Consider the following 12,149-nt stretch of genomic DNA (forward strand, 5'->3'; position numbering starts at 1 on the left):
TAATTCCCCTTCCCTTGCATATGGGTTGTCCCTAGTAATTTGCTTCTAACAAATAGAATACAGAAGAAGTGATATGGTGTGACTTCCGAGGCTAGGTCATAAAAGCAGATCAGCTTCTGTCTGCCTGTGTCCTCTTGGGACACTCCTTCATGGAATCTAGCTGTGAGGAGACCTAGGCCACAGGGAAAGGCCACAGGCAGGTGATCCAGCTGAAACCCCAGCTGAGGTTCTAAACATAAGAAAGCCTTCAGGTCCCAGCCGTGGTTTGACTACTACAGGAGAGATGCCATCGAGAACTGCTGAGCTGAGCTAGGCGGTGACCAAGAAAAATAAAATAAAATAAAATGATTGCCATTGTTTTAAGTCACTAAGTTTTGGGATGATGTGTGACACGGCAATAGAAAATTTACAAAGTCCTTTCTGCATCAGTGTGGTAGAGTCACCAATATTGATTGGAGTGTCCAGTGTATTCTGGAACACTACTCTTCTCTAATCCTTTTAAAAAATCTCCAAATCTCTGATCTTTAGTTTTACCATGATTGTCCTGGATAACTTCTTGGGATTAAATGTAGCTGAATTTTGTTCAGAACAAGTTCATGTTCTAGGACTTGCTTTTTTCATCAAGAAATATATTGTAGGGCTTCCCTGGTGGCGCAGTGGTTGAGAATCTGCCTGCCGATGCAGGGGACACGGGTTCGAGCCCTGGTCTGGGAAGATCCCACATGCCGCGGAGCAACTAGGCCCGTGAGCCACAACTACTGAGCCTGCGCGTCTGGAGCCTGTGCTCCGCAACAAGAGAGGCCATGACAGTGAGAGGCCCGCGCACTGTGATGAAGAGTGGCCCCCGCTCGCCGCCACTAGAGAAAGCCCTTGCACAGAAACGAAGATCCAACACAGCCAAAAATAAATTAATTAATTAAAAAAAAAAAGAAATATATTGTAGACAACTTCCCAAGTGAGTAATTATAGATATCATGCTTTTTAGAAAGTAGCTTCACAGTAATAAACTTGGTTTTTAAAGAGTTTTCCCAAGCTAAATATGCCACCAGATAACATCCACCTACTACTGGAGAATTTATTAATTCATTCATTTATGCATTCATTCTCTCACTAGCTTATTCAAAACACCACAAAGTGTTCGCTATATACCTAATGGTAGTTTTGAGAATACCAAGAACTTTTGAGAACACTAACCCTAATTTTATAGAGACCATTTTTGCTTAAGCTAACCAGAGTTGGTTTTTTATTTTGCCATGAAGAACCCTGAATATAACAGCAGTTCATATGAGGTGTGAGGTATAAGCAATAGACTCTCAGGGAAATGGAGAGAATCTGAGTCTGGTATCTTCCCTTACTGGGGTTAAGATAATTGTGGTAGGCAGTCTTTAAGACGGCTCCCAAAGATCCCTGCCTCCTGCTAGTCATGCTATATTGTAATCTGGACCTAGTGACTCGCTTCTAACAAACAGAGTGTGGCAAAATAATGGGATATCACTTCTGAGATCAGGTTACAAAAGACCATGATTTCCATCTTGCTCTATTGCCTTCTATGTTTGCTTTTTTTTTTAATTGAAGTATAGTTGATTTACAGTGTTTCAGGTGTACAGCAAAGTGATTCAGTTATACATATATTCTTTTTCAGATTATTTTCCATTATAGCTTAAGATATTGAATATAGTTCCCTGTGCTATACAGTAAATCCTCATTTATTTTATATATAGTAGTGTGTATATGTTAATCCCAAACTCATAATTTATGTCTTCGCCCCCGCCTTGCTATCCCCTTTGGGTTATAACTGTAAGTTTGTTTTCTATGTGAGTTTTTTTCTGTTTTGTAAATTGGTTCATTTGTATCATTTTTTAAGATTCCACATATAAGTGATATCATATGATATTTGTCTTTCTCTTTCTGACTTACTTCACTTAGTATGATAGTCTCTAGGTCCACCCATGTTGCTGCAAATGGCATTATTTTATTCTTTTTATGGCTGAGTAGTGTTCCATTGTGTGTATGTATATATATATATATATATATATATATATATATATATATATATACCACATTTTCTTTTTCCATTCATCTGTCAGTGGACATTTAGGTTGCTTCCATATCTTAGCTATTGTAAATAGTGCTGCTATGAACATTGGGGTGCATGTACCTTTTTGAATTAAGTGTTTTCATCTTTTCCAGATATATGCCCAGGAGTGGGATTGCTGGATCATATGGTAACTCTATTTTTAGTTTTTTAAGGAGCCTCCATACTGTTCTCCATAGTAGCTGCGCCAATTTACATTCCTACCATATGTCTGCACTCTTTAGTGAAGCAAACTGACATGTTGGAGAGGCCCAAATGACAAGGAACTGATGGGGATTTCTGACCAATAGTTCATGAGGAACTGAATCTTCTCAACAACCATGTGAGAGTGCTTGAATATGGATCCTTCTCCATCAAGAGGAGATCACAGCCTCAACTGATACATTGATTGCCACCCTGTGAGAGACCTTGACATAGATGATGCATATAGACTGTGCCCAGATTCCTGACCCACAGACACTGTGAAATAATAAGTGTGTGTTATTTTAAGTCCCTAAATTGCAGAGTAATTTGTTATGTACCAAAGGATAACTAACAGTAATTATTTAGGGATGGGAACTTGCAAGTTATGGCATATGGTGATGAAATAAGTAATTTAACTATTGCTTAGGGTTGCCTACAATGAAGCATCCATTGAGGCAAGGCTCTGGGGGACCGGATGGCTGACACCAAAAACCAGCATATAGGAAACAAGGAATTTAAGGGCTATGGGTGATGCCATTGCTTTGAACTCTGCTGCACAATTTAAGGAAGGAGATTGATAAGCACAAGTTCATAAATTCTTCTTCCTCTTCTACTTCTTTTTACTTTTCCTTTTCCCTTTTCTTCTTTTCCCTTACCTTGCTGAAAAATTCAATCCTAAAGGCATTAGGTAGGACAGAACAAGGAAGGCATTTGTGCCTGGAGTGGAAGGAACTGTGGAGGCACAGAGCGGTTATTGGTGTCTGAATTGGGTAAGGAGAGCATTTGTATAGGAGGGCAGCCTGGCATAAGAGAGTCAGAACTTGAGTTGGCTGTGGAGGGCACAGGAGGGCAGCCTAGCATAGGTGTTAGAGCCCAAGAAGGGTGAGTAGGACAGCCCTGCAAAGGAGATGCTCAGTGAGAGCATCATAGCCTGAGCATGACACTGAAAGTATATTAATTACCTCTTGCTGCATAGGAAATTACCCCCACATTTAGTACATTAGAACAATAACCTTTTACTATCTCACAGTTTCTGTGGGTCAAGCACTGAGACAGGGCACAGCAGGAATAGCTTGTCTCTGTTCTATGACATCTGGAGCCCTGGCTGACAGACTTGACAGGTGGAGAGCTGAAATCATCTGAAGTCTCGGCTGAGGCTGGTGGGATCTGCTTCTAAGGTGGCTCACTTCAGACTTGGAAAGCCAGTGCTAAAGAGTTGGCTTCTCTCCATGTGGGCCTATCCAGATGTGGCGCCCTCCACAGGGCTGTTGAGTGTCTTCACAACACGGCAACTAGCTTCCCAGGGAGCCAGTGATCCCAGAGAGTGAGTCAGGAAGAAGTGATCCTTTTTATGACCTAGCCTAAAAAGTCATATAGCATCATTTCCTTCATGTTTTATTCATTAGAAGTGAGTCGCTAAATCCAGCCCACAGCCAAGGAATTAGGTTCCACCTTTTGAAGGCAGGAGTACCAGAGAATCCACAGACATATTTTAAAACCACTATAGAAGCCATGGAGGGACAGCCTGGTATGGGGTCTCACAGTCTGAGCAGGGTGAGAAGGGCATACACACGAAGGGGAAGCTGGCCTGGGTTTCCAGAGCCCAAGTAGGGTGAAGAAGATATCCATATGGAGAGACAGACTGGTTTGGGGAGTTAGAGCCCAACTGTGTTTGAGGAAGTCATCTGTGTCTGTGTGGGGGTGGGAGCAGTGGTGGAAGATAGTTTGCATACAGGGGATTGAGCACGTGAGTAAGTGTATTAAGGATAACTGGAGTTTCTCACTGTCAGAAGACTGAGTTACAAATATAGAAAGGGAGAAAAATAACATAAATCCTGTGGTGTTGGAGGTAGGAATGTTAACTCATGGTTTTCTAGAAAGATAGATAGATAGATGTGTGTGTGTGTGTGTGTGTGTGTGTGTGTGTGTGTTTCCTATTGCTGTCTAGGGGGCCTGGAATAGGAGAATCCTAATAGCAATGAGCATACCTAGCAACCAGGAATACCATTTTTCCTAAAAAAGAACCAGTGTTCCTTAGAGAAATGGCAGATTCCAGGCTTAGAGCAGGAAATATACAAGATGAGCGCAAAACATCTTTTTGTACCAGAAGGCAAGGATTTGCTCAAAGAATGTTGGAGACATGTCAAAAGGACCTGTGAGCCAGCATGAAGGGGTTCCTGCTGGCCAAATCTGGGACAATTTGAGCCAGTCAAAAGAAATGACATTAAGAAAGTACAACTCATTAAAATAAAATAGGAAAGCATGAGTCTATATGTATTAATAAACAAATTAATTAATTACGAATGGGATATTTACAGAGTTTCAAAATATCCACAAAATACTTGTTAATTTCAAGGAGAAAAAGGTGACTTTACAGTGGCAAGGCCCGGCAGACACTTTCTTACTTAAGTGGTCAAAATGGCGGTCCAGCAGTTAGGGCTCCGAGCTTCCACTGCAGGGGGCACGGGTTTGAACCCTGGCTGGAGAACTAACATCCCATGTGCCATGTGGTGAGAACAAAAAAAAAAATCTATTAAAAAAAAAAGTGGACATCACCAGCAATGTGACAAATCAAAATCATGCACCATCTGATCGGATGAAAATAGAAGGAAACAATATCACTTCGGTGATAACCCAAATCTAATCATGAGGAAATAGCAGACAAATCTAAATTGGGAGCTAAAAAAAAATAACTGAACTATAATCTCCCAAAATATCAAGGATATAAAGGTTAGGGAAAGACTGAAGAATTGTTCCAGAGTGAAGGAGATTAAAAGGACATGAAAACTAAAAGCAATGTACCAGAGGGCAGACAGCAGAAGCAAGAAGAACTACAATCCTGCAGCCTATGGAACAAAAACCACATTCACAGAAAGATAGACAAGATGAAAAGGCAGAGGGCTATGTACCAGATGAAGGAACAAGATAAAACCCCAGAAAAACAACTAAATGAAGTGGAGATAGGCAACCTTCCAGAAAAAGAATTCAGAATAATGATAGTGAAGATGACCCAGGACCTCGGAAAAAGAATGGAGGCAAAGATCGAGATGATGCAAGAAATGTTTAACAAAGACCTAGAAGAATTAAAGAATAAACAAACAGAGATAAACAATACAATAACTGAAATGAAAACTACACTAGAAGGAATCAATACCAGAATAACTGAGGCAGAAGAACGGATAAGTGACCTGGAAGACCTAATGGTGGAATTCACTGCTGCGGAACAGACTAAAGAAAAAAGAATGAAAAGAAATGAAGACAGCCTAAGAGACCTCTGGGACAACATTAAACGCAACAACATTCGCATTATAGGGGTCCCAGAAGGAGAAGAGAGAGAGAAAGGACCAGAGAAAATATTTGAAGAGATTATAGTCAAAAACTTCCCTAACATGGGAAAGGAAATAGCCACCCAAGTCCAGGAAGCGCAGAGAGTCCCATACAGGATAAACCCAAGGAGAAACACGCCGAGACACATAGTAATCAAATTGGCAAAAGTTAAAGACAAAGAAAAATTATTAAAAGCAGCAAGGGAAAAACGACAAATACTAGGGAACTCCCATAAGGTTAACAGCTGATTTCTCAGCAGAAATTCTAAAAGGCAGAAGGGAGTGGCATGATATACTTAAAGTGATGAAAGGGAAGAACCTACAACCAAGATTACTCTACCTGGCAAGGATCTCATTCAGATTCAATGGAGAAATCAAAAGTTCTACAGACAAGCAAAAGCTAAGAGAACTCAGCACCACCAAACCAGATCTACAACAAATGCTAAAGGAACTTCTCTAAGTGGGAAACACAAGAGACGAAAAGAACCTACAAAAACAAACCCAAAACAATGAAGAAAATAGTAATAGGAACATACATATCGATAATTACCCTAAACGTGAATGGATTAAATGCTCCAACCAAAAGACACAGGCTTGCTGAATGGATACAAAAACAAGACCCATATATACGCTGTCAACAAGAGACCCACTTCAGACCTAGGGACACATTCAGACTGAAAGTGAGGGGATGGAAAAAGATATTCCATGCAAATGGAAATCAAAAGAAAGCTGGAGTAGCAATACTCATATCAGATAAAATAGACTTTAAAATAAAGAATGTTACAAGAGACAAGGAAGGACACTACATAATGATCAGGGGATCAATCCAAGAAGAAGATATAACAATTATAAATATATATGCACCCAACATAGGAACACCTCAATACATAAGGCAACTGCTAACAGCTATAAAAGAGGAAATCGACAGTAACACAATAATAGTGGCGGACTTTAACACCTCACTTACACCAATGGACAGATCATCCAAAATGAAAATAAATAAGGAAACAGAAGCTTTAAATGACACAATAGACCAGATAGATTTAATTGATATTTATAGGACATTCCATCCAAAAACAGCAGATTACACTTCCTTCTCAAGTGCGCGTGGAACATTCTCCAGGATAGATCACATCTTGGGTCACTCAGTAAATTTAAGAAAATTGAAATCATATCAAGCATCTTTTCTGACCACAACGCTATGAGATTAGAAATGAATTACAGGGATAAAAACATAAAAAACACAAACACATGGAGGCTAAACAATACGTTACTAAATAACCAAGAGATCACTGAAGAAATCAAAGAGGAAATCAAAAAATACCTAGAGACAAATGACAATGAAAACACGACGATCCAAAACCTATGGGATGCAGCAAAAGCAGTTCTAAGAGGGAAGTTTATAGCTATACAAGCCTACCTCAAGAAACAAGAAAAATCTCAAATAAACAATCTAACCTTACACCTAAAGGAACTAGAGAAAGAAGAACAAACAAAACCCAAAGTTAGCAGAAGGAAAGAAATCATAAAGATCAGAGCAGAAATAAATGAAATAGAAACAAAGAAAACAATAGCAAAGATCAGTAAAACTAAAAGCTGGTTCTTTGAGAAGATAAACAAAATTGATAAACCATTAGCCAGACTCATCAAGAAAAAGAGGGAGAGGACTCAAATCAATAAAATTAGAAATGAAAAAGGAGAAGTTACAACAGACACCGCAGAAATACAAAGCATCCTAAGAGACTACTAAAAGCAACTGTATGCCAATAAAATGGACAACCTGGAAGAAATGGACAAATTCTTAGAAAGGTATAAGCTTCCAAGACTGAACCAGGAAGAAAGAGAAAATATAAACAGACCAATCACAAGGAATGAAATTGAAACTGTGATTAAAAATCTTCCAACAAACAAAAGTCCAGGACCAGATGGCTTCACAGGTGAATTCTATCAAACATTTAGAGAAGAGCTAACACCCATCCTTCCTTCTCAAACTCTTCCAAAAAATTGTGGAGGAAGGAACACTCCCAAACTCATTCTATGAGGCCACCATCACCCTGATACCAAAACCAGATAAAGATACTACAAAAAAAGAAAATTACAGACCAATATCACTGATGAATATAGATGCAAAAATCCTCAACAAAATACTAGCAAACAGAATCCAACAACACATTAAAAGGATCATACACCGTGACCAATTGGGATTTATCCCAGGGATGCAAGGATTCTTCAATATACACAAATCAATCAATGTGATACACCATATTAACAAATTGAAGAATACAAACCATATGATCATCTCAATAGATGCAGAAAAAGCTTTTGACAAAATTCAACACCGATTTATGATAAAAACTCTCCAGAAAGTGGGCACAGAGAGAACCTACCTCAACATAATAAAGGCCATGTACGACAAACCCACAGCAAACATCATTCTCAATGGTGAAAAACTGAAAGCATTTCCTCTAAGATCAGGAACGAGACAAGGATGTCCACTCTCACCACTATTATTCAACATAGTTTTGGAAGTCCTAGCCATGGCAATCAGAGAAGAAAAAGGAATAAAAGGAATACAAATTGGAAAAGAAGACGTAAAACTGTCACTGTTTGCAGATGACATGATACTATACATAGAGAATCCTAAAGATGCCACCAGAAAACTACTAGAGCTAATCAATGAATTTGGTAAAGTTGCAGGATACAAAATTAATGCACAGAAATCTCTTGCATTCCTATACACTAATGATGAAAAATCTGAAAGAGAAATTAAGGAAACACTCCCATTTACCACTGCAACAAAAAGAATAAAATACCTAGGAATAAACCTACCTAGAGAAACAAAAGACCTGTATGCAGAAAACTATAAGACACTGATGAAAGAAATTAAAGATGATACAAACAGATGGAGAGCTATACCATGTTCTTGGATTGGAAGAATCAGTATTGTGAAAATGACTATACTACCCAAAGCAATCTACAGATTCAATGCAATCCCTATCAAATTACCAATGGCATTTTTTACAGAACTAGAACAAAAAATCTTAAAATTTATATGGAGACACAAAAGACCCCGAATAGCCAAAGCAGTCTTGAGGGAAAAAAATGGACCTGGAGGAATCAGACTCCCTGACTTCAGACTATACTATAAAGCTACAGTAATCAAGATAATATGGTACTGGCACAAAAACAGAAACATAGATCAATGGAACAAGATAGAAAGCCCAGAGATAAACCCATGCACCTATGGTCAACTCATCTATGACAAAGGAGGCAAGGATATACAATGGAGAAAAGACAGTCTCTTCAATAAGTGGTGCCGGGAAAACTGGACAGCTACATGTAAAAGAATGAAATTAGAACACTCCCTAACCATACACAAAAATAAACTCAAAATGGATTAGAGACCTAACTGTAAGACCAGACACTATAAAACTCTTAGAGGAAAACATAGGAAGAACACTCTTTGACATAAATCACAGCAGGATCTTTTTTGATCCACCTCCTAGAGTAATGGAAATAAAAACAAAAATAAACAAATGGGACCTAATGAAACTTCAAAGCTTTTGCACAGCAAAGGAAACATAAACAAGACGAAAAGACAACCCTCAGAATGGGAGAAAATATTTGCAAACGAATCAATGGACAAAGGATTAATCTCCAAAATATATAAACAGCTCATGCAGCTCAATATTAAAGAAACAAACAACCCAATCTAAAATGGGCAGAAGACCTAAATAGACATTTCTCCAAAGAGGACATACAGATGGCCAAGAAGCACATGAAAAGCTGCTCAACATCACTAATTATTAGAGAATTGTAAATCAAAACTTCAATGAGGGATCACCTCACACCAGTTTGAATGGGCATCATCAGAAAATGTACAAACAACAAATGCTGGAGAGGGTGTGGAGAAAAGGGAACCCTCTTGCCCTGTTGGTGGGAATGTAAATTGATACAGCCACTATGGAGAACAGTATGAAGGTTCCTTAAAAATCTAAAAATAGAATTACCATATGATCCAGCAATCCCACTACTGGGCATATACCCAGAGAAAACCGTAATTCCAAAAGACACATGCACCCCAATGTTCATTGCAGCACTATTTACAATAGCCAGGTCATGGAAGCAACCTAAATGCCCATCGACAGACGAATGGATAAAGAAGTTGTGGTACATATATACAATGGAATATTACTCAGCCATAAAAAGGAATGAAATTGGGTCATTTGTTGAGACGTGGATGGATCTAGAGACTGTCATACAGAGTGAAGTAAGTCAGAAAGAGAAAAACAAATATCGTATATTAACGCATATATGTGGAACCTAGAAAAGTGGTACAGATGAACTGGTTTGCAGGGCAGAAATTGAGACACAGATGTAGAGAACAAATGTATGGACACCAAGGGGTGAAAGTGGTGGGGGGGTGGGGATGGTGGTGTGATGAACTGGGAGATTGGGAATGACATACATACACTGATGTGTATCAAATGGATGATTAATAAGAACCTGCTGTATAAATAAGAAATAAAGTAAATAAAATAAAAGCAATGTACCAATCTTCACTGGATCCTATTGTTCTAAAGGATTTTACTAAGACATTTGGCAAACCTTGAATGGGATCTGAGGATTAGATGGTAGTAATATTAATTTCCTGACTTTGATATAGGTTGCTTTTTCATAGGAAATACACCCTAACTTAGTGTTCTATGAAAGAAGTAAGCTCTAATATCGTAAGCACCCATAATATAGTATGAATTAACTCTCTCCTGAGCATAATTATATGAATTATGTGCCATCCTTGAGAGAACTGGAATAGTCACTCAAATCATTTTCTCCTCTTCTGTCATTCAGTTGAGGAACCCTGGCTGAGAAAGGCTGCACTTTAATATTATAGGATGATCATGTCAGCAACTTACTCTCAAATGGTTCTGGGAAAAAAGAAAAGTAATTCTGAGATTGTTTCGAGGTTAAAGGAAAGAAAGAAGATGTCATATTTTTTTTTTGACATTAGACAAGATAAAAACCTTTATTTACAAATATTCTATTCCTTAAAAAATGTATACAGGAAAAGGGTTTGGATTGAATATGATAAAATCACAGGAAACAAAGCAAAATTCTGATAAAATGGAGGAGAAATTGATGACAGCCGGAAAATCCAAACCAGTTATAACTGTTACAAGAGGGTCAGGGCAAATAGATTGAGGAAGAAAAACCACATCAAATTTCCCTTGAACCCTCTGCCCACTGTTTTTGTTCCATAAGTTAATAGCTAGCTCAGAAATTTCAAGTTATGTGTGGTTTTACTTCTACCCACCTCACATAATGGTGAAGACATTTATTTAATAAAAACAAAATCAGAGAAAGAGATTGCCTCCATTCAGAGAATACAGTAGGAAAACCACTTGCTCAAAGTGACTGAGAATTCTTTGAGGAATGAAATCATATAACCTGGGATTGTGCTAAAAGAATCTCTCACCTCTTGTAGCCACTGGCTGAGGTAGCCAAAAGTCAGACCCAAAGTTTGAGCAGTAATCTGATAAATTACATGATCAGTTGAATTCACAGCCTCACTGTTTTGTTTTTGTTTTAATTAATTTATTTTATTTATTTTTGGCTGCATTGGGTCTTCATTGCTGAGCGCGGGCTTTTCTCTAGTTGTGGCGAGTGGGGGCTACTCTTCGTTGTGGAGCATGGGCTCTAGGAGCATGGGCTTCAGTAGTTGTGGCATGTGGGCTCAGTAGTTGTGGCTCATGGGTTCTAGAGCACAGGCTCAGTAGTTGTGCTGCACGGGCTTAGTTGCTCCGCGGCATGTGGGATCTTCCCAGACCAGGGCTCGAACCTGTGTCCCCTGCATTGGCAGGCGGATTCTTAACCACTGCGCCACCAGGGAAGCCCCAGCCTCACTGTTTCTTAGCTGAAAGTCAAGGCAGTGATGAGGATTCTCAAAAGTGCAATGAGGTTCACACTTCTAACCATACTCAGCCTTGTTTGTCTGAAGAGTCACCTTGCTTGAAGACCCGTTAGAGACTCTGGAGCGAGTTACCTGCAAGAGAAGGCCAATCCCACCTGGTGCTGTATCCAGACCTACTATGAGAACTATGGTTTTCAACCTTGGCTACACATTGGAATCACCTGGAGGGTCTTAGAAAACACTGTCTCTGGCTTTCATGCCTAGAAATTTTGATTTAATTTTTCTGGGGTCCAATTTAATTTGGGTTTTAGCAGCTCCCAGACCTTCTAACTTGCAGCCAAGACTGAGAAGTACTGGACTATAGAGATCAGACCCAGCTTGTCCCAAGGTAAGATTGCAACATAAAACACAGGAGCAGCCTTTTATGAAAAAAAAATTTCAATATTTAACTAACTCACAGCAGCAGCATGCATTATTTGAAATTCTTGTGCATGGGAGATTTGTCTTTTCTTTCCCATTTATTTATTTATTCAATCATTTATATCAGCATGGACTCATGGATATTTATTTTATATTTTGGGTTATCACCAATACTACTTTCATTGATCAAATTGCTCCAGCTTTAGCCATTGGG

This window comes from Eubalaena glacialis, chromosome 1 (genome assembly GCF_028564815.1).
Source record: "Eubalaena glacialis isolate mEubGla1 chromosome 1, mEubGla1.1.hap2.+ XY, whole genome shotgun sequence".
Taxonomy (NCBI): domain Eukaryota; kingdom Metazoa; phylum Chordata; class Mammalia; order Artiodactyla; family Balaenidae; genus Eubalaena; species Eubalaena glacialis.